Source organism: Petromyzon marinus, unplaced genomic scaffold, assembly GCF_048934315.1.
Source record: "Petromyzon marinus isolate PM22_M1 ecotype Great Lakes invasive population unplaced genomic scaffold, UKy_Petmar_22M1.pri1.0 PM_G_Scaffold_10, whole genome shotgun sequence".
Lineage (NCBI taxonomy): Eukaryota > Metazoa > Chordata > Hyperoartia > Petromyzontiformes > Petromyzontidae > Petromyzon > Petromyzon marinus.
Window position 1 is genome coordinate 2,114,973 of NW_027422651.1, and position 23,959 is coordinate 2,138,931.

The 23,959-nt window shown below is 53.6% G+C and overlaps 1 pseudogene; it reads right to left on the reverse strand.

Moving 5' to 3' along the window:
• Positions 1 to 5,576: 5,576 nt before the first annotated feature.
• Positions 5,577 to 23,959, reverse strand: LOC142908595 (putative RNA-binding protein 46 pseudogene; annotated as a pseudogene).

Genomic DNA, 23,959 nt, shown 5'->3' on the forward strand with positions numbered 1-23,959 from the left:
GGAACAAAATGGCCACCTACGCAAAGGTCGCAGCTGCCAATCTGCCTGGAGTCACGAGGCCCCCCATTAGGGCCTCTGCTCCAAAGCCAACCCCCCCCGAGCATGCAGCGACCCCTGCCTCTGCGCGAGAACGGCATCCGCTGCTACGCCTCGAGCTCCGTCACGATCGAGACGTACGTCGAGGCCCTGGCCACCATTGTCCCGCCAGCCACCATCACCCACGCCTCGAAGGTCAGCGGGAAAGCCGTCTTCTTCCTGACGACGAAGAAGGTGGCCGATGCAGCCGTCGAGAAGGGGATGACCGTGGGGGGACTCCACGTCCAGCTGGAACCCATCGCTTCGGTGGCGGCGCGAATAGTCGTTTCGAACGTGCCGCCCTACATCCCCGACAAGGCCGTGTTGGAGCACGTGTCCAAACTGGGCACCATCGTGGTGCCAGCACGTGCCCTGGCACTGGGGTGCAGAAACCCTGCTCTCAATCACATTTTATCTTTCAAGAGGCAGGTGCATGTCCTGCTGACTCCCGGACAGCAGGAAGAGGGCTCGTTTGTCATTGTCAATGCAGGCATTGCCCATAGACTTTTTATGCCAAAGATTCCATCAGATGCAATCTTTGCAAAGAAGAGGGGCACTTCTGAAGGGATTGTCCTAAACTGACGACGGCGAGGGTCGGAGAAAAGAGCGGGGAGGAGGGAGGCAGAGCAAGGGGGGCAAAGCAGCAAGAGCCCCCATTGCAACAAGCCCCCAACAGCTCACACCGGACCCGCCAGCCACGCAGCCTCCTACACCTGAAGTCGTGGCCCCAACTTCGCCGCCTCAAGCGACAAATTGCAAGAGGAAGAATACAGAAGGACCCGGATCTCAAGGGTCAGATTCAGAGGAGGAACCCCTCCCAGACCTCGAACAGGAAGAAGCCGTGAAACCCCCCACACCAGGGGAGGAAGCAGAACAGCTGCCAGACGCCGGAGACGCGGTTTTTGCCGTCCCGGACGCCACGCCGAGTGACGCGCGGGCGGCGAGGAAGAAACCCGCCAAGAGGAAGAAGCAGCGTGCGTCTGGGGAAGGGTTTCTACAGCAGGAGACCGTCGACGATGTAGGCGACATCACCACGGAAATCGACCCGCCTACCTTTGTCATAGAGACTCACTCCCCACCAGCTATACAGGAAGCACTTGACCAAGAGGAAGAAGTTGGCGGAGAGACACTCACCAAAGGCAAGGACGAAATGGATGGGATTGAATAGGAGGGTCCCCGTCCCACTGCTGATCCAAAGCCAGCGGAAGAGACACCGGGCCATCCACCCGAAGAGCCTGAGCAGGAGCCATCCCAGGCCATCCCTGACACTGGGGGAGAGGACGCCACTGGGCCATGCGCCAGCTCAGCCACTGCAGCTCTTCCAGCGGAGCCGGACGCCGAGGAAATCGATTCAGATCGGGACGACTGCTTCAGCATGGGGAGCGAGAGCAGCCAGGGGTCTACACTCCTTGACCCTCAGACTCCCGTGATCTCCTCGGAAATTCTCTGGAAATCCCTCGACGAGACCAACATGAGGAAGGACAGAGCGGACATTGCCTTGGCTCGATGGAAGGACAGCAAGGCAATAAAGGCCTCTGTGACTCAAGCAGAGAGACTCCTTGCCAAGCAGAGACTCGAGTCCCGGGGCAAGGAGAGGGTGGGCGATGTCACCACCCACCTGCTGAACGTGTACGCGCCGGTGACCAACAAGGAGAAGATCCCGTTTCTGCACCTCCTGAGGAGGCACCTGGCCGGGATCCCGGACGACGAGTGCGTGATTGTGGGTGACGACCACAACTGCACACTCGGCGCCCTGGATCGTTCGGGGAGGCAGCCGGGGGGAGTAGGGTCAAAGAAGGAAATGCAGGGACTCCTGGAGGACGCCGCCTTGGTGGATGTGTGGCGCATACATCACCCGGGCCAACGCCAGTTCACGTACACGAGGACGAGGCGCGATGGCTCAGTGACGCAGTCCAGGCTCGACAGATTTTACATCTCTAAGAGCTTTGTGACGTGCGCCATAACGTCTGGCATCAGGGCGGCACCATTCACGGACCACAACCTCATCGTGCTCCGTGTCAGGCTGGAGAGGGCCCGTGAGGGCGCATCCCACTGGCATTTTAACAACTCACTGCTGGAGGATGGCACCTTCTTAGAAATGTTCGAGGACTTCTGGGAAGAGTGGCGAAAAACCAAAACGCAGTTCGACTCTCTCTCTCTGGCCCAGTGGTGGGATATGGGCAAAGTGCACACCAGGCTGTTGTGCCAACAATACACCTGGGGGAGCACCAGACTGAAGAACGCGGACATCACCGACATGGAAGCCCGAGTCCTCAATTTGGAGGGTCGCCTCGCCAAGGACAGTGACCCTGCTCTTCTCCAAGAATACGAGAATAGGGAGCGTCTCAAAAGGCTACAGGAGGAGCAGACGAGGGGAGCATTTGTGCGATCCCGGGTGAAGCTCATCACGGACCTCGACACGGGATCCCCGCTTTTCTACTCCCTCAGCAGGCAGAATTGGAGACGCAAATCCATGGAGTGCCTCTTTGATGGTGACGGTGTCCTGGTGCACGAACTCCAGCAGAAGTCGACCATCATCAGAGACTTCTACGGCAGCCTGTTCTCCCCTGAAGAAACATCGGAACTGGCCCAGGCGGAGGCATGGAGTGGTCTACCCACCCTGGGGGAAGACGGGAAAGAGCTGCTAGAGCAAACGCTCACCAGGACTGACCTTGACGCAGCTGTAAGAGTACTGGCCCCAAATAAATCCCCAGGGTTAGATGGCCTAACAGGGGAGTTTTACGCCGCTTTTTGGCCATCCCTGCGGGAGGACTACAGAGAGGTGCTGGAGGAAGCCTCAGTCACTGGGGTGATGCCTCAGTCTTGGAGGAGGGGGGTGCTCACTTTGCTTCCCAAGAACGGAGACCTGAGGCACCTACAAAACTGGCGTCCGGTCTCCCTCCTGAACACAGACTACAAAATATTGACGAAGGCTCTCTCCCTGTGACTGAAAGGGGTGATTGCACAAGTCGTACACGGGGACCAGTCCTACACCATCCCCGGACGAACCATCCACGATGGCATCTTCCTGGTCAGGGACCTCATCGCGGTGTCTCAGAGATTGGGCATCCCAATCACGTTTCTGGCTCTTGACCAGGAAAAGGCTTTTGACAGAGTGGACCACAAGTACCTGCTGGGAACCCTCAAGACCTTGGGTTTTGGGGATGCCTTTGTCCGAACAATCTGCCTACTCTACACCAAGGCGGAGTGCATGATCAAGATCAACGGCGCCCTCACTGCCCCGGTCAAATTCGAGCGAGGAGTGAGACAGGGATGCCCATTGTCGGGCCAACTTTATGCCCTGGCATTAGAGCCTTTCCTGAATCTCATAAGGCGGAGACTCAGCGGCCTGGTGCTGGGGGAACCAAGTGTCAAGTTGGTCCTGACGGCATACGCCGACGACGTCCTCCTCATCCTGCGCTCCCTGGCTGATGTCGCCCTGCTGCATGAGTGCCAGGAGGTCTTTTCGAAAGCCTCCTCATCAAAAATGAACTGGCAAAAGTGCAGCGACCTGCTGGTCGGAGCGTGGGACATGACCGAGTGTCCCGAGAAGGCAAAAGCCATCAATTGGAGCACAACATCGCTGCACCACCTGGGAGTGTTCCTCGGACCAGAGGAGGAACCACCGCAGAGGAACTGGGTCGAGCTGGAGAAGGTGAAGGAGCGGCTGGCCACCTGGAGTCGCCTGTGCAAGTTCCTCACCTTCAGGACAAAGACGTTGGTGGTGAACCAGCTGGTGACATCCATGCTGTGGCACCGACTCTTCTCCCTGTACCCCCCCATGAGCCTCGTCAACGCACTTCAGAAGCGAGTCCTCGACTTCTTCTGGTCGGGTGGAGGACACCGGGTCACGGCTGGGGGGTCTGCAGTGCTCCAAGCAACTATTCTACATGGACCTGCAGGGCCTCCCACTGGGACAGCTGCCACCCTTCTACAGAAGCGTCCTGCAGACATGGAGCTCCCTCGCTGTCAGGAGGCTGAACCAACCGCGATCGGCCGAGGATCTGGTCTTCGAACTGATCCTCAGGAACCCACAGACAAAGCTGCCATCCACCACCACCACCCCTGGCATGGAGAGGCGCCTCGCCAATGCGCGGCTCACCAGGATGGGAGATCTGGTGGAGCCTGAAACACGGGGCCGGTGGCTCGGACCAGCAGACAGGGCTGCAGTCGCTCCGGGTGGCTGCCCGGATCCTGGCCGAAGCCAAGGGGGCCTTCTCAGCTGCAGCGGGGAGAACGACCCCCATCGGCGTTGGGGATGACGAGGCCCTCGATCCCCCTCCACCGGAGCTCTCAGTCGTGCCACTGCATCGCCAATGCCGACAAACGAAGACGGATCACAACCTGTGCCGGCTAGAAGACCTTCGCAAATGTAAAGAGGAAGGTGCACTACTCGTACATGGTCCGGTTCCACCAACAGGACACCCTGAAGAGCCACAAGGACCATGCCTGGAGGAAAGCCCTGCCCTGCGTCTCTCCGGAGAGGCCTCGCTGGAGGCAACTCTACTGCAGACCGACGTACAACCGCATCGGCGACCTCAGCTGGAGCATCGCCCACGGCACCGTCACCACCAACGTCCCCCTGTCCCTGGCGCGCTTCACCAACACGTCCCCAGAGTGCCGGTTCTGCGGTAAAGTGGAGACGGTGGCGCATCAATACGTGGAGTGCAAGAGCCTGGACTCGTTGTTCAAGGTCCTGAGAAACATCCTCCTAAGGTTCAGCCTCCACTTCTCCCCGACGGTCCTCATCTTTGGATACCCGAAGGGCGACGGAACACAACATCTTCAGGGGCTGGTCAACGTGCTCTTCGGCTACGCCAAGCTCGCCATATACAGGGCAAGGAAGGTGGCCCTGGAGGGGCAACGTCCAGCCAGTAGCCTGGGCATCTTCCGCGCTCTGGTCGGAGCCAGGGTGTGGCTGGAGTTCCGCCACGTGCGGCTGACCCACGCCATGCCGGCCTTCAAGGAGCAGTGGGCGCTGGAGGAGGCCGTGTGCTCGGTGGCAGATGACGGAGAGCTCTGCATGCAGATTTAAGTTACCCGTCGGAGGCCGTTTGACTGTGGGAAGGGCTGAGTGCAGATGCAGCACCTGTCGTAGTTATAAAGAAAAAAGAGAGAGCGAGAGAGAGCCAAATGGAGTAGGAAGAGAGCGGGCAGAGAGAGAGGGAGGGCAGAGAGGGGGTAGAGAGAGAGGAGAGGCAGAGAGGGGGGTAGAGAGAGAGGGGGGGCAGAGAGAGGGGTAGAGAGAGAGGGAAGGGGAAAGAAAAAAGAAAAAAAAATTTGGGTCTTTCATTTAAAAGGGGGGGGGGGGGGGTTACATAAAGCAAAGCATTAAAAAAAAACGAAATGATGAACGGAGCAAAGTGCCGACTACACCGAGCATCTTCTTGTTTCTTCTGATCGTAAAAAAAGAGAGAGTGGAGAGAGAGAGAGTGGAGAGAGAGTGGAGAGAGAGAGAGAGTGGAGAGAGGGAGTGGAGAGAGAGAGAAAGAGTGGAGAGAGACTTTTCAGTACTTTATTTCCACTGAAACATTAACAACAGAAACATTAGTGGAAAAAAACACCTAAACTGAAAATCAATAAAACATCAAACTCTTAACAGCTGTATGTGTACTCTTTGGTTCTATTTGGTAAAGTCACCACGTAGGTAAAAAATAAAACGACAAAAATCACGACGTTTCGGCCACAACACAAGTAGCCTTCTTCAGGCGAAGGAACAGAACTGAAATAGAAATGGCACCGGGATAGAGGCCGTGGAAACGAGGCGGTGCACGGACATCTCCGTGTGCAGCAAAGTTGTTCAAGGGTTTTTTCAATTTGATCAACAATCAAATGTTCTGACATCAGAATGCGACGTGAACAAAATATATTTTTCTCCCATGCATTTTCAAAAACGAAATGGCGTTGACATGTCAAACACCTGAATGAGTTTTTTTCTTCAAGGATTCTGTTGTCGGTTTACATTAAAGTGCAATGACAGGGTGACACCTGCTGACATCACAGGGTGACACCTGCTGACATGACAAGGTGACACCTGCTGACATCACAAGGTGACACCTGCTGACATGACAGGGTGACACCTGCTGACATGACAGGGTGACACCTGCTGACATGACAAGGTGACACCTGCTGACATCACAGGGTGACACCTGCTGACATGACAGGGTGACACCTGCTGACATGACAGGGTGACACCCGCTGGCCTGGCAAGGGCTTCACGGGTACGGCCACAGAGGTAACAACCAATCAGGGAAGGAGGCGTATCTGGGGCAAAGGCAACAGGTGGGGCTAGCCGAGTTACTCCAGTATCCTGCTCGAAGGTTCCACGAGAGGGCGTGGCCGGAGGCGGGGCCTAGCCACGCCTCTGGCCACGCCCTCTCGTGTAACCTGCTGGAAGGTTCCACGAGAGGGCGTGGCAGGAGGCGGGGCCTAGCCACGCCTGGGGGGATATAAGGGGGAGCGGACCCGGAGCTCGGGCCTCGTGCGTGGGGTCCCGGGTCCTGGCGTGTCGCCGTTCGCCGGCATCTCTCTCCATCGCCGTCATGCCGCCAGCCGGAATCGTGGCCAAGAAGAGCCGGCACAGTGACGAGACGTAACGTGGAGTCATTTGGTGAGACGTGCGCAGCGAGCGAGGTAGCGGCGCGTGGTCCGGTGAGAAGGAGCGAATGAGGACGCGTACGGGGCGACGAGTCAAATGAAGTCAGGGGTGGTCCCCCCCCCCCCCCCCCACGAGGGAAAAAGGAAAGGGGGTGGATGGCTGAGTGGAGAGCGTGCGGGAACGTGGAGAGTGAGCGGCCGGGTAATTTGCAGTTTGAACGCCGCAACGGACGTGAGGTTCAGAGCGAACGCTAAGTGAGGGCTCGTGGGTAGAACATCGTCAGCGGTCTGACGAACGCCGCTGCAATGGACGCATGTCGCTACGGGTACATGTCGCTTTTGGTGCAGGTACAGCACGTGGCGACCACCTGCTGGGTCATGGGGAAGGAGCCGGGTTATGCCGAGAGGTCCTGAGAGAGGCGGCTGGGAGGCGGTGTCGCGGCGGGGGCTGGGCGCATTCTCAGAGGATTCGCATCGCTGAGGATGTTGTAGGCGAGCTGACACGCCACCTCCCGTGCTCCCTCCTCGCTGGAGCTCAGAAATGCGGGGAAGATGCCGGCGCCTTCTCCCACCCCGGGAATCGACACCTTATAGAGGAGGCCCGCGGGCATCCCGGGCTCCGAGTGAGCGTGCAGCTCGAAAGTCGGGTAGCTGACGCCGGCGGTCCGGTACAGCATCCACAGCCGCGCCTGCCACGACAGCACGGCCGCCTCTGGCAGCGCCTCGAGAGCCACGGGCATGGGCCGCAGGTGGAGAGGTACCCACCACAGCCACGTGCGTGCCCCCCAGCACCCAAACAGGCTGTGCGCGGCCTTGCCGGTGGCCGTGCACTCCGGCTGCAGCAGGTCTGGCACCACCGCCTCCGTCTCCTCCTCGTCTTCCGTTGTCGCCGCTGCCGCCGCGGCCGCGGCCACCCGTTCCGGGATGGCCCAGTCCACCTTGACGGTCTGGCCCCACGGCCGGAAGGCGATTCGAAGGAGCTTCTTCCGGGCCATGGCGGCCGCGCGATGGCTCCCGTACTCGACGAACGCGTAGCCTCGGTTGAGGGTTTTGTCCCAGCAACAGACGCTCATCTTGACGTCCACCACGCCCTCCGTGGCACCGCTCATCGCCATCATCACCTCCGCTCGCTTCTTGTCTTTTGGCAGCCCCCCAATGAAGAGGCGGCGATTGTCCACGCTGATGCAGACTGCAATGCGGCGTCCGGGACGGATCTCTACCTTGTCGAGTTTCTTGACGGCATCCGTGGCTTGGGCGAGCGTCGCGTAGGTAGCGAACGCGTAGCCGCGGTTCTCTCCGCTATAATCCATCATGAGGTGGAGCTGGTAGAGCTTCCCCACCGTCTCCAGCACGGGCACCAGCTCATCCTCGTAGAGGTCGCGCGGGATCCTCCCCAGAAACACCTCGCAGCCACGGGCGGGAGGGGGCCCCCGCCAGTCGGGCGGCGGTCCGAACCTCCTCTGTCCGTTCTCCCGGACGATGTTGTACCCCGTGCGCAACATGAGGTCCAGCAAGACCTTCATATAGGCCATGCCGAGCACCGGTGGTTTGGCTACTACGGTGGTGCTGGGGCAGCAGCTTGGGGCCCGGTGGAGCCCTTGACGCTCTGCGCGGTCGCCTCGTGCCGACAAAGCCACGGGGGGAATCAACCCCTGAAGAGCCAAATCCCCAGCAGGAACTCGCTCGGGCCCGAACCTACAGGGGATAGGAAGAGAGGGAGAGAGTGGAGACAGAGATGGATGGAGAGAGAGAGAGACGCGTTTAAGCAGAGCTACCTATATAAACTCATAATAAAGGTTTTTGGGTTAGATCGCGTTATTTATAAATGTGTCGTAACCCTCCACCACCCGACACGGCCAATCAGCAAAAAAAAGTGTCACGTTGACAAAAGACAAATAATTCACATTAAAACCATCTTTTTGGTTTAGATATGTGGATGACACTTTGGTTGTCTGGCCACATGGTAAAGATACGCTTAATGATTTTCTAAGTCATCTCAATGCACAAAACCCGGCCATCCAGTTCACCATGGCAATGGAGGTGAATAACACACTCCCATTCCTAGATATCTTGCTTGGACATGGCCTAAACGGTAAAATAACACACAGCGTTGACAGAAAGCAAACACACACTGATGCCTATCTGAATGCAGATTCACATCATCATCCAGCTCAGAAATCCTCTCTTATCAAGACGCTCATACATCGGGCTAAAACAGTGTCAGATGGTGAGAGTCTAGTGAGAGAGATCAAACATGTTAAAGACGCACTACGACAGAATGGCTACAATAATGCTCAAATCAACAGAGCACTGAATGCCAAATCACGATCGCAAAGCAATACTGCTGAAAGCGATCAGATTGTTAAAACAATAAAAATTCCATATATCTCAGGAGTAACTGACAAATTAGCCCGTGTTTTGCAAAAGCAAAACATTACAGTAAGATTTGGTACAGTACACAAAATTCAAAAACTAGTATCTTGCACTAAAGACGCATTACCTAAATTATCAACAGAAGGTGTATATCGGATTGTTTATGTAGCAGATGCTATATTGGACAGACGGGACGTAACATCAGCGTAAGACTAAAAGAACATCAGAGAAATATTAAATTATCTCAAACACAACTGTCGGCAGTGGCAGAACATGCTTGTCAACAAGGACACTCAATTCATTTTGATAACGTTGAAGTGTTGTGTAAAACTAATTATTACTGGCAAAGACTAATTAGAGAATCCATTGAAATTGAGAGGAATAAAAATAACTTTAATCGCTCTAACAGCTACAGGCTTAGTGCGGCCTGGAAGCGTATTATTAAATAATACATATTACAATTCCTTATAGGGGAAACACATACTAATTAACGGATTACTAACATAGCATATAATCACTAACACATTACAACTAATTACTAATCTACAACTCATTACTAATCATAACCATTGACTGATTACTATTCCATTATATAATTACAATACCCCCCCCTCCGCCTCAAATCACTGCACCTGATATGAGTTAAATGATGACGTCACCCTGCTGCTGCTCTATTTAAGACCGGGAGCAAGTGGAGAGGGCTTTACCATTCTGGCGAATTGCCCGATGATGCTGGATGTAATTACCAGCGAAACGTCACACTACTCAAACTGTAAATGTTGTGGATTCACTCTTTAACACACCGGTGGGCTAAAGTAGTGAACTATTTGTCTTTTGTCAACGTGACACTTTTTTTGCTGATTGGCCGTGTCGGGTGGTGGAGGGTTACGACACATTTATAAATAACGCGATCTAACCCAAAAACCTTTATTATGAATAATATTGGTCGCGAAAGCCTACGTGTTAAACTTTATAAACTCGAAAAATCACAATGAACTTAAAGAGAAACCCAAAAAACTGTGTCCTGACTTTTGGACCGCCTTGTATAATAATCATTACCTCTCACCCCCTGTACACCCCCCACCTCGCAGTGCCCCTCCTCACTCATCCACTCACTCACCGAGTCGCTCACACATTCACCCAACCATTTACTCACCCACTCACTCAGACACTCACCCAATCACTCACCTGCTGGCTCACCCACTCACTCACCCACTCACTCAGCCACTCACCCACCCACACACTCACCCAACCACTCATACACTCACTCGTCCAGTCGCTCACATACTCATCTACACACTCACCCACCCACACACTCACCCGGTCGCTCCCTCACTCACACACTCACCCATTCGCTCACACACTCACACACCCACTCACTCACCCAGTCGCACACACACTCACACACCCACTCACTCACCCAGTTGCTCACCCAGTTGCTCACTCACTCACACAGTAACCCACCCACTCATCCACCCACACACTCACCTAGTCGCTCACCCAGTCGCTCACACACTCACCTCACACACTCACTCACTCACCCACTCACCCACACACTCACTCACCCAGTCGCTCACACACTCACCACCCACTCACCCACCCACTCACCCAGTCGCCCACACACTCACCTCACACACTCACTCACCCAGTTGCTCACCCAGTTGCTCACTCACTCACACAGTCACCCACCCACTCATCTACCCACACACTCACCTAGTCGCTCACCCAGTCGCTCACACACTCACCTCACACACTCACTCACTCACCCACTCACCCACACACTCACTCACCCAGTCGCTCACACACTCACCACCCACTCACCCAACCACTCACCCAGTTGCCCACACGCTCACCCACTCACTCACCCACTCACTCACCTGCTCGCTCACCCAGCCACTCACCCAGCTACTCACTCACAACAATCGCCACTAATTGGCGGTGACGTCACCACCACGCTTGTGCCAGGGTCACGTGGTTAGTGGTAATCAATTGAAGGTGGAGGGGTTAATTAATTGAAGGTGGAGAGGGGCTTAATTAATTAATTACTGCTAACCACGTGAGCCTGGCACATGCGTCGTGGTGACGTCACTGCCAATTAGTGGCGATTGTTGTGAGTGGCTGGGTGTGTGGGCGACTGGGTGAGTGGGTGGATGTGTGTGGGCGGGTGAGTGAGTGGGTGGTGAGTGTCTGGGTGAGTGTCTGGGTGAGTGGGTGGGCGACTGGGTGAGTGGGTGGATGTGTGAGTGTCTGGGTGAGTGGGTGGGTGAGTGGGTAACCCCTCCACCTTCAATTAAGTAATTGAAGGTGGAGGGGTTACCAGCCCCTCCACCTTCAATTAATTAGCCGCTATGGTGGTCGCAAATGCCCTGAGAGAAGAGGCCGATTGGAATTGGCCCTCCACCCCACAGCACTGTCCACGACAACGTTGCCCGTCCGGCACCACGTGGAGGTAGGGAGTTGTTTTTGTCAGCAACAACAACCGCCATTCGCCACTAAGTGGCGGTGACGTCACCACGACCCTTGTGCCAGGCTAGGTGCACCTTGAGGCCACGTGAAGTGTCACACGCGCACACACACATGCACACACGCACACACGCGCACACACACACAGATCGCTCTCCTTCCTACTTGTCAACTTCCAAGTAAAATTTTTATTTAAAGCTTTCGTGACTGCAGTCATTCATATTCTTAGCTCTTTCGGTAAAGTCACGTTGAAGGGAAACAATAAAATAATAAAATATATATAAAACAATAAAAATTCTCACGTTTCGACCATAACACAAACGGTCATCATCAGGTGTGTGTGTGTGTGTACAGGTGTGTGTGTGTGTACAGGTGTGTGTGTGTACAGGTGTGTGTGTGTACTGGTGTGTGTGTGTGTACAGGTGTGTGTGTACTGGTGTGTGTGTGTACAGGTGTGTGTGTGTACTGGTGTGTGTGTGGTACTGGTGTGTGTATGTGTACTGATGTGTGTGTGTGTACTGGTGTGTGTGTGTACTAGTGTGTGTGTACTGGTGTGAGTGTGTACTGGTGTGTGTGTGTGCTGGTGTGTGTGTACTGGTGTGTGTGTGTGTACTGGTGTGTGTGTGTGCGCAGGCGTGTGTGTACTGGTGTGTGTGTGAACTGGTGTGTGTGTGTGTACAGGTGTGTGTGTGTGTACAGGTGTGTGTGTGTACTGGTGTTTGTGTGTACTGGTGTGTGTACTGGTGTGTGTGTGTACTGGTGTGTGTGTACTGGTGTGTGTGTGTGTACTGGTGTGTGTGTACTGGTGTGTGTGTGTGTACTGGTGTGTGTGTGTGCGCAGGCGTGTGTGTACTGGTGTGTGTGTACTGGTGTGTGTGTGTACTGGTGTGTGTGTGTGTACTGGTGTGTGTGTGTGCAGGCGTGTGTGTGTACTGGTGTGTGTGTGTGTGTACTGATGTGTTTGTGTGTGTGCAGGCGTGTGTGTGGGGAGCGATAGTGTAGTGGTTAGCGCTACGCTGCTCCTGCTCACGGCCAACACCAGTGACGATTATCTGAACCGGTCCCGGGCCTCCCCTAGGTCGACTCAGCCTCAAATGAGTACCTGGTGCGGTGTGTAAACATCGCCACTAGGGAGACAAAGGCGGTCGGGCGTGGTGCTGGCCACCCACCCCCTCGTGTACCGTTCCGGCCTTCAAACCGACACACCTGATGACGACCGTTTGTGTTATGGTCGAAACGTCGTGAGAATTTTTATTGTTTTATATACATTTTATTATTTTATTGTTTCCCTTCAACGTGACTTTACCGAAAGAGCTAAGAATATGAACTTCCAAGTCGCTTACCCCCACCACCCCCCCGGTTCCTGCCATGACCCACGATCCCTACCGCTCTCTCCGCGTCACGAAGGGCAGCGTACAAACGTCGTTAACCCCCCCCCCCGTGTGTCCGTGGTGCGTTCCGCATCGTCCCTGTCGCGTCTAAAAATCATCGAAGGCCGCGTCTAAAAAAACTTATAAATACGGCGATTTCTTTGTACAAACTCCGTGGCGATGCATTGCAAGTTGTTGTTGACGTCCCGTGTTAACGTCCGGGCCGCGGCCCTTCATGTCGCGTCTTCACCTCGCCTCTAAAAGTAAAATGTTTTTTCCGCCCGCCTGCGCGTCAGTCCGCGCACGCAACAAACCGTCGTCGCGTTCGCGCGTCAACGAAGCCACGCGGCGTCGCACCACGCGGCGTCGCACCACGCGGCGTCGCACCATGCGGCGTCGCACCACGCGGCGTCGCACCACGCGGCGCGGTCAGGCCGGAGACGAGGCGGTCGCAGGAGGCGCCCGCTCCGCCCTCTTTAGTCTTCGTCGTTGTCGTCGTCGTTGTTGTTGTTGTTGCCGAGCTCACGCCACCGCTGGGGGCCCCCCCCCCTCTCTCTCTCCGCTGCCGCACGCCTCGTCCCGGACACGGCCCTCTCCGCGCCGCGCCCACGGCGGTCGACCGCGCGATAATCGGGCGAAGGCGGCGAGGACGAGACGAGGAGACGAGACAAGGAGACTTGTCCACTCCCGGAACCGGCAGTCCGGAGCTCTCAGCGCGGTTCGACTCGGCCCCCGGCCTGCGCCTCGCCTTCCCGAGCCTACCGGAGGGTTCCAGGGGCTTCCGCGCGAGGTCTTGCTGTGACCCTCGCCCCGGTTCCTCCGCCCTGCCAGCACGCGGCGCGATGTCACTGCACGAGTGCGGCGCCAGCCGGTGAGGATTTATCGCGTTGTTTTATTTTGTCGATTTATTATTTTATTCTCATTCTACGTGGTGGTGACTTTACCGAAAGAACCAAAGAAGACTTAGCCGGTGGTGTGTGTCGGAGAGCCAAGCCGCGGCGTTTTACAATCCGAGTATGACCTTTCGCGTGCGATTACGAGCTTCGCGAGGCGACGGCCGGGTTTCCTTCGCGCGAACTTCCTGCGGTGCGCTCGTTCCTGCGGCTTGGGTCGAGGCGAGTCCCACGTGAGGTCCGTCTAAAAAGCGCCGCCCGGAGTGCTGAAACGACGACGGCCGTGCGTTATTGTCTCCTGAAGGGTCGTCCTCCTCAAATCCTCGCCAATAGTAGTGGTGTATGGGTCTCTATGAGTAGTGGTCTATAGGTCTCTATGAGTAGTGGTCTATGTGTCTCTATGAGTAGTGGTCTATGGGTCTCTATGAGTAGTGGTCTATGGGTCTCTATGAGTAGTGGTCTATGGGTCTCTATGAGTGCTTAAACGACAATGGTCGTGCGTTATTGTCAAACGCCCGCATCTCCTGAAGGGTCGTCCTCCTCAAATCCTCGCCAATAACGACGACGACGACGACCGCCATTCGCCACTAATTGGCGGTGACGTCACCGCGACGCTTGTGCCAGGCTAGGTGCACCTTGAGGCCACGTGAAGTGTCGAACGCCCGCTGGCAGGAGGTCACCAGACAGACCCAGCAGGTGCCACGGGTCGACTGAGATGACTGGCTGATGCACCACCTGTGCCCCCTACTGTGCCAACCTGCTGTGCTTTAGCCACCCGGCGCTCCGCTCGTTGTTGTGAGCGTCGCTCCTCCGCCCTCCGTTGTTGTTGGAGGGCGACTACCTCCAACTGCCCAGTAGCATCCTTCACGAGCCTCCTCCACAGAGGCAGATCTTGACACCACTGGTACCAGTCATCGGCAAGTCCACTCAGCTCCACGTCCTCCTGTACCACATCACTCCATCTCTTCTCTAGCACGTGCCACGCCCGTTTAGCCCCCTCGATCCGGCCGAACAAAAGCTGTTTAGGCATGCGGTGTCTGGGCATGCGGTGTCTGGGCATGCGGTGTCTGGGTATGCGGTGTCTGGGCATGCGGTGTCTGGGCATGCGTTGTCTGGGCATGTGGACTGCGTGGCCCAGCCATCACTAAAACCACCTCCATCGTCTCGTCATCAAAGGTAATTCAACAACGTTCTTTTTAATGGATTATTCATCGCAGTAATTGCTATAAAACATTTACCATTCCCCCCCACACACCACTATGCTCACTCGTACCAGGAACATCAAGTGATTTGTCTTGAAAACGAGGTCTTCACTAACGGTGTAAGGCCTCACACAGTAAACTAAACACATGAAGCAATGTGTTTCATTTCACCAGGTGTAAGGCCACACTGAGCTGCTGTTTAGATCGTTTTTTTAGAAACGACCCTGGCCGTCACAAATGACAGCTCAACTTAGTGGCTTATCGTTGTTATCATCACGTGGGAACGTAAAGCAGCGGCCAGATACTGTAAACGCGCAAACGTTGACTTCAAACGTGGAGGGGAAAATCTGAGGACGCGGAGAAATATCAACAGAACCAGGGGGAGAACACGCATACCCCAAATATACAGCAGCGGGCGTCAGGGTCGGGATCGAACCCACGACTTCCTGTATACCAGGTGAGGGAGTTAACATCTCCTAGCCACCGTGGTGATGATGAGAGAAACACAAATTCCAAAAATACAGTGGGTGTCAGTATCAATCCGACAAAATTATGTATACCAGGTGAGGGGTTAACATCACCTAGCCACACTGATGATGAGAGAGACGCAAACTACAAATATACAGCAGATGTCAGGGTCAGGATCGATTCCACGACCTCCTGTATACCAGGCGAGGTAGTTAACATCCCCTAGCCCCCGTGGTGATGATGAGAGAGAAAGACGCAAACTCCAAAATATACAGCAGCAGGCGTCAGGGTCGGGATGGACTCACGACCTCCTGCGTACCAGGCGAGGTAGTTAACATTTAGCCACAGTGATGATGATGATGGGCAAAAATGTTGTGATTGTTTTAATGCGGTGGATCGCTGCCCGTATCATTCGCCATTGTGTCCGCTCTGCGTGATGATGATGTTGACGACGGTGGTGATGCGCTACGCACGCATTTTAACCTTACCTTCTCTGCCTATTTAAGGCGACTTCACTCTGTGCTGGTTCGCTTTGCTTGGATGTCTATGTGTGTGTGTGCGGTCTGTATTTTAAAATTTCATACTTAACTTGCAATTTAGCAATCTTTGAAATAGCGTAATCAACCAGACTATGCGTTAATTGTGTTTTGACCGACCGTCTGTGTTGCTTTACATGGTTTCCAAATTTTGCTAAACCCTGTTTGGTGTGATTCTCTCTCTGTGTCCCCTGTTGTATCTGTGTTAGTTCCCCCTACTTGGGTGTCTGTGTATGCATCTGAGGTTATGTGTCTCCCCTCTCTCGTAAATGTAGCTCTTCTGTACCTGATGATGGCTGCTTGTGTTGCAACCGAAACGTCGTACGCTATTATGTCATTTTATTATTTCTCATTTATACGTGACTTTACCGAAAACACCAAAGAGTAATAATTCCTGCAGTCACGAAAGCTTCGAATCGAGTCGAAGAGATGCTCGTTTACATTTTTTTCCGTTTAGGCTTTGCCATCGAGACGGACGCAGCGGCGAACGAGCGCGGTGAGGTGCCGGATTATCCCAGTAGCAAAAGTAGCTGCTACGTGTGCAGCTACGGGCCGCGCACTTTCAAGGGCCCCGTGCTAATTTATTCGTCTCTGTTGCGAGTGGCTTTGTACGGTGAACTTCTTACGCGCCGTACGTGGCCAAACGTGCGGGTGTAGCCATTTGTCCAGCCGCTGGTATCGGTTGGGTATCTGGTAAACCTAGATTTGAAGCTTTTGTGACTGCAAGGATCCACACTCTTTGGTTCTATTCGGTAAAGTCACGTAGGTTAAAAAAATAAAACAAAAATCACGACGTTTCGGCCACAACACAAGCAGCCTTCATCAGGTGAAGGGACCGTACTGTCACGAGGACAGCGCTGGAGTGAAACGCAGCCAAGCTCAGACCGCGACCGCTCATCATTGCCGCGTGGACACCCACCGCGGCCCCAATTGCTCCCCGATATCGCGACGTTGAATCTAAATGCGAAGAGGAAAACCTGGAGGAGCCGCAAGTGTCACGAGGGTTAGGGGTTGTTGAACCCACGACCTCCCGTAGACCAGGCGAGGTTTGTCAACGCGATCGCGTCGGTGTTTGGAGCGGCGGTGCAGCGGTCGGCGCTACGCCGCCGCTACGAACCCGGAGGGAAAAATCCACGCGACCACATGAAGAGAGAGTGTGTACGTGTGTACGTGTGTATGTGCGTGTGTGTGTGTACGTGAGTGTGTTTGTATACGTGTGAGTGTGTGTCTGTGTACGTGTGCGTGTGTGTACGTGTGAGTGTGTACGCGTGTGTGTCTGTGTACGTGTGTGCGTGTGTCTGTGAGTGTGTGTACATGTGTGTGTACGTGTGTACATGTTTGTGTGTTGTGGGGAGCGGCGGTGCAGCGGTCGGTGCTACGCCGCGCTACGAACCCGGCGACGCGGGTTCGATTCCCGCTCGCGGGCAAAACCACCGGTGACGATTATCCGGACCGGTCCCGGGCCTCCCCTAGGTCGACTCGGCCTCAAACGAGCAACCGGCGCGGCGGCCGGGCGCGGTGCTGGACACCCACCCGCTCGTGTGCCACAGTGCCGGCCTTCGTAGGTGCTGCTGCTCGCTAACGGCACTCGCCCCTACGGCCCGTTGAGGCTACACGGTGGGGGATCTTTGTCTGTGCGTGTGGAAGATCTGCTCGGGCGTTTGCAGGCCCCGACGTCGTGCAAAGTTCGCATGGAGCAGGAGACGTGCACCAGGGTGTTCGTGCCGTGATGCCACTTGGCGGCGTGATGGGCCCTCTCGCCGTGATGCCACCAGGTGGCGTGATGTGCCCTCTCGCCATGATGCCACCAGGTGGCGTGATGGGCCCTCTCGCTGTGCTGAAAACGCCTAAAATGCAACTGCGTTATTTGCGAATGTGTTGAGTTTGTGTTACCTCTTGAAGCCGGTAAGTGTGTGAGACTCTATATATCTAAAGTAACGTAACGATGACTGTACTCTACTGTACACCGTTTTGGCAAGAGATTTCCTTCGGCACGGGATTTATGTTTGTTTTCTCTTACGGAGTCCCCGAACGCGCCGTGTGATTACATTACGTGGCGGAGTTAACGCGTTCCTGTCAAGTCAGATCACGAATTGCAGTCACGTTGCCTAATTATTCGTAGAGCAGCCCGCCGCAATTTGTAGCGCCTTGTGATCAAGCCGCGTTTTTGTTATTGTTGTAATTAATTGTCAGGGGCAAAATGTCTATCGTTGCCAAATGGCACGCGACTGTGATAACCAAAGACACGCAAATCATTAGTGAACAGCACGGTGGCCTTGCAATAGCAATAACATGTATGAAAGGCGACGTTTCGGGCAGTGACCCTTCATCGTAGCACGTGGACGAAACGTTGCCTATTATATGTTTAGACGCATCTATATTTTAACCGCGTGTGTGTTCTCGTCCCAGGGCAGGGCCACTTGACAAATGTTGTTGAGTGTTTAGTTTTCTGACAAAGCTGCCCGAGTTGTGAAGAGCTTTGCTGACACGTGACGGGCGACACGTGTGTGTTCCACAATCACGTCCGTTTTGCGAATTACAAATTCTGTGGGTGACGTGGAGCGATTTAATTAGACCCCCCAAACAAAAAGTGAGTACATTGGATCCGCGGGTGAAAGTCTGACACACTCCGTTACAATGGCACGAGGCAATAAGACAAAGATCCCCCGTGTAGCTTTAACAGACTGCTGGGGCAAGTGCTGATAGCGAGCAGCACCTACGAAGGCCGGAACGGTACACGAGGGGGTGGGTGGCCAGCACCACGCCCGGCCGCCTTTGTCTCCCTAGTGGCGATGTTTACACACCGCAGCAGGTACTCATTTGAGGCTGAGTCGACCTAGGGGAGGCCCATGACCGGTTCAGAGAATCGTCAGCGGTGGTGTTGGCCGTGAGCGGGAAACGAACCCGTGTAGACGTGTTCGTAGCGCGGCGCTAACCGCTGCGCCACCGCTCCGCTCTCACACACATACAAGCAAATACAAAGGCAAAGGTCCCTGTATAGCCTGCACAGGCTGTTGGGGCAAGTGCTGTCAACGAGCGTTGCCTCGTTAACATCGTCACGCAGCCAGTTCGCATGTCGCTGTGTAGACTGTCATCAGCGGTGCTCGCTAGCATCGACACACACACAGCATCGACATTTAATGTCGACCTGCAGTCGATACTATCTATTTACTTAGCCTCTCTAGAGGCTATGTATATAGATAGTATATAGTATATAGATAGTATCTACTGAGGCTATGTAGAGCCTATAGACTATATTCTTGATTCTTTCGGTAAAGTCACGTAGAAGGGAAACAATAAAATAATACAAATATAAAACAATACAATTTTATTTTTATTATTTTATATAAAAAATATACATTATTATTTTATTATTTTATTGCTTCCCTTCTACGTGGTGACTTTACCGAAAGAATTGATGACTAGCTGTTACTGCCCAGCTTAGCCCGGGACTTGGATCCACCACGCCTGGCCTCCTTTGTCTCCCCAGTGGCGATGCTCACACACCACACCAGTTACTCGTTTGAGGCCGAGTCAACCTAGGGGAGGCCCAGGAGCGATTGAAATAATCGTCACCGGTGGTGGCCGGGAGCGGGAATCGAACTCGGGTCGCCGGGTTCGTAGCGCAGCGTAGCGCTAACCACTACATACACACACACACTCACACACACACAGACACACACACAGACACACATACACACATGCGCACACAGACACACACACACAGACAACAACAACAACCGCCATTCGCCACTAAGTGGCGGTGACGTCACCACGACGCTTGTGCCAGGCTGTGTGCACCCTGAGGCCACGTGAAGTGTCGAACACCCGCTGGCAGGAGGTCACGGGGCAGACCCAGGTGCCACGGGTCGACTGACTGAGATGACTGGCTGATGCACCACCTGTGCCCCCTACTGTGCCAACCTGCTGTGCTTTAGCCACCCGGCGCTCCGCTCGTTGTTCTGAGCGTCGCTCCTCCGCCCTCCGTTGTTGTTGGAGGGCGACTGCCTCCAACTGCCCAGTAGCATCCTTCACGAGCCTCCTCCACAGAGGCCGATCTTGACACCGCTGGTACCAGTCATCGGCAAGTCCACTCAGCTCCACGTCCTCCTGTACCACATCACTCCATCTCTTCTCTAGCCCGTGCCGCGCCCGCTTAGCCCCCTCAATCCGGCCGAACAAAAGCTGTTTCGGCATGCGTTGGCTGGGCATGCGGGCTACATGACCCAGCCATCGCAGCCTTGCCCGCCGGAGGAGCTCACCGATGGGACCTTGCCCAGATCTTTCAAGGATTTGTGGGCTCCTCACATAATCCAGTCTGGTTAAACCCAGGATGGATCGTAGGCAGGCCAGCCTAAATGTTTCTAACCGGCGAAGATGTTCCATTAGGGGGGTCCACGTTTCGCAAGCGTAGAGAAGGGAGGGAATGACCGTGGCCGAGAAGACCTGAAGCTTAGTGCGGAGTGACAGACCAGGTAGCTTCCACACCGCGTTACGCAACCGATGAAAAGATATTGCCGCTCGACTGATTCGGAGTGAGACCTCTGCTGTTAAACTGGAGCCAGTCATAAGCACACTACCCTGGTATGGGAAACTCTCCACTCTCTCCACAACTGCCCCATCACCGATTGGGAGTTGTGGGGGTGGAGTGTCCCATGGTACAAAATACCCAGGCAGGTGCTTAGTTTTGGTGGGGCTGATGGTAAGGCCCCACCTCTTAGTGGCACGCTCCAGTCTCAGCAGCAGCGTCTCCAACTCCTCCAACTCCTCCACAGACACATAACAAAGAAACAAAGATCCCCCATATAGCCTTAACAGACTGTAGGGGCAAGTGCTGTTAGCGAGTACCTATGAAGGCCGGAACTGTACACGAGGGGGTGGGTGGCCAGCACCACGCCCGACCGCCTTTGTCTCCCTAGTGGCAATGTTTACACACCGCACCAGGTACTCATTTGAGGCTGAGTCAACCTAGGGGAGGCCCTGGACCGGTTCAGATAATCGTCACTGGTGTTGGCCGTGAGCGGGAATCGAACCCGGGTCGCCAGGTTCATAGCGCAGCGCGCTAACCGCTACACTACCGCTCCCCACACACACAGACACACACACACAGACAGCGCGCTAACCACTACGCAGCAATGCGTGACCCTTCCACGTGCGCGGGTCACGTGACAGATTTGACGTCACAGCTCACTTGCCTTGCAAAAATTAAATGCATTTTTGAGCTCCCCCCCCCCGCCTAAAAAAAACAAAAGTGTATTTTTATAATTGTTGCACGGTGTACAGTCTGGAAAGTACCCACATGGCAAATGTAAAGTTTGTTGCATGTCTGGAAGTACGCTAAACATTTTGAACAGACACACACAATCACAACTTTGCCTTTTATATGTGTGGAGATAATACGTTGCAGTAGCAAGTAACCATCTCCCGTGGGCTCAACAGATCCAAAACAAAGCGTTCATAACCATCAACAATCAATTCGATGCGGCTCATTTTCAGACCATTACAGAGCTCCATTCCTTCAACAGTTCTGGAGCTTTGATGTAAAGCTGCAGTGACTGCAGTGATTCATATTCCTGGTTCTTTCGGTAAAGTCACCACGTTGAAGGGAAACAATAAAATAATACAATATATATAAAACAATAAAATTATCACGACGTTTCGACTGCAACACAATCAACGGCAAGAACATTTGTAGTAGTGAGTCAGGACCAGGATGCAGTTCCATATCTCCTATGAAGAACAACATGAAGACTCAATGTTTACATTGGGCGACGATACTTGTAGGATGGATAAAATCTGTTCGGTGGTGGCGCACTTAATAAATATGACTTTTAGGAAAGTGTTTTATTATTTTTTTTCAAATTTTATTGCTGTGGTTTTCACACCTGATGATGACTGCTTGTGTTGCGGTCGAAACGTCGTGAGAATTTTTATTGTTTTATATATATTTTATTATTTTATTGTTTCCCTTCAATGTGACTTTACCGAAAGAACCAAGAATAAATAGTTCTGGAGCTGATAAATTACCTGCCTTTTGCTTTAATCGCTGTGGGTGACTTCATTTTCAGGCCCCTAACCCGTATATTTAATTTGTCCATTGCAGAAGCCTCAGTTACCCTGTTGAATGAACAACTGAATTTGTTCGCCACCTTCGCAAAAGAGCGCCTACAAATTATCCTCAACATTAAAATCGGCCAATATTTCTTTAAATGTGTCCCTTCGATGTGAATATTTCCGTTTCCTCGCCCTTCCTTCACCTCCTTGCTTCTCTTCTTTCCCCCTTCTAGCCCAGTTGCAGCGCAGAAGAAACTCCTCCACCACGGGACTCTCACTTGACACCTTTCACGCGGCCCTCACGTCCCTCCTCTTCTCGACTGCTTCCTCTCTTCCGCTGCCTCCACCCCTACACCGGTGCCTCCACCCGAACCTCAAACCCACTTGCAATCCTCCTCCTCCTCCCTCCTCCTCCAACTCCAATTCCTGACCTGGCTCCCACGTGACTTTCTATGTGCACCAGACCACATTCCCTCCCCAGCCCTACGCTGTGCACCTCCATAAGCTCAACTATCTTCTTTGGTTCTCTCGGTAAAGTCACCACGTAGAATGAGAATAAAATAATAAATTTATAAAATACAATAACACAATAATATTCTCACGACGTTTCGGCCACAACACAAGCGGCCTTCATCAGGTGAAGGGACGAGACTGTCTGGAGGACAATGACCACACTGGGAAGCTTGTGTTGTGGCCGAAACGTCGTGAGAATATTATCGCGTTATTTTATTTTATCAATTTATTATTTTATTCTCATTCTACGTGGTGGTGGTGGTGACTTTACCGAAAGAACCAAAGAAGATGAATCCTTGCAGTCACGAAAGCTTTAAATCGAAAAGCTCAACTATCCTGCCGCCAGACCTCTGCCACGATCACCCTTCGCCTCCTCTCACCTACGCACGTGTCACCGCTTCACGCACGTGCCCCGCACCTCGCTCGTCCACGCTGCGGCACCGATCGGACACCCTCACTCGCCATTACACTTCCACTTTGTTCCACCTTTGCTACCCCGGACATCGGCTCCGTTCCCATTCAGTCACCGTCCTTACTAACTGCCGTCAGCTCACGTTGTAAAGTGGCCTGGAAAGGGCGCTGTATGAATCCAAAATAGACTACGATATTATCACCATTGTTAAAACTACCTGAACATTTACTAAATACGCAAATTGGTTAACTTTCAGAAAATAAGCTGTTACATCCCAAACAATCAGGCTTCCATGAAAAATATACAGACTCCCTAAATGTTGTTTTTAATAATCCAATGACCACGCTGGGAAGACTGAAAAAATAAAAACTGTCTCTCTTTAGACACAAACATTGTTTCCCAGCTACACTCCATTTAGAGTTGGTAAGGGTTACCGTAATGTCTTAATTTGATTACTGCGATATTATTTATCATTGTGCCTCCCAATACATCGTTCATTAAGCTCAACCCTATATATCATTCTGCTCTGAGATTTGCTCTGGACGCCTCTTATAAAACGCAACATTGAGACCTGTCCAAAGAAGCAGGGGCTAACGACCCTTCACGGTCGCAAGAATAATTAATCAGGCCTTGTTTATTCACAATCTCCTTTGTAACAATTCAGGAGAATATTTGTTGCAGCTGCCGACACCAACGGACGGCAGACCTAACCCGAGGAGCTCACCGTCGCTTCTGTTGAATGTTCCTACGTGAAAAAAATAACCAAGCCTGGGTTCTTTCAGTGGCTTATTTTTTTGGTATGATATCACCACGCGGCTCGATTTACAGTCACAGCTGGGGGCTTGCTGCCGCTTCCGCCCCGGCACGCAGCGCGCACCACGCAGCGCACGCCGCCACGCAGTGCAGCACACCACGAATGGCCCCAACGTAAGCGACGCCACGCCCATCAGACCTGACGAAGGGGCGCTCAGTCACGGCGACCGTCCCCTCTTCTGACGAGGAG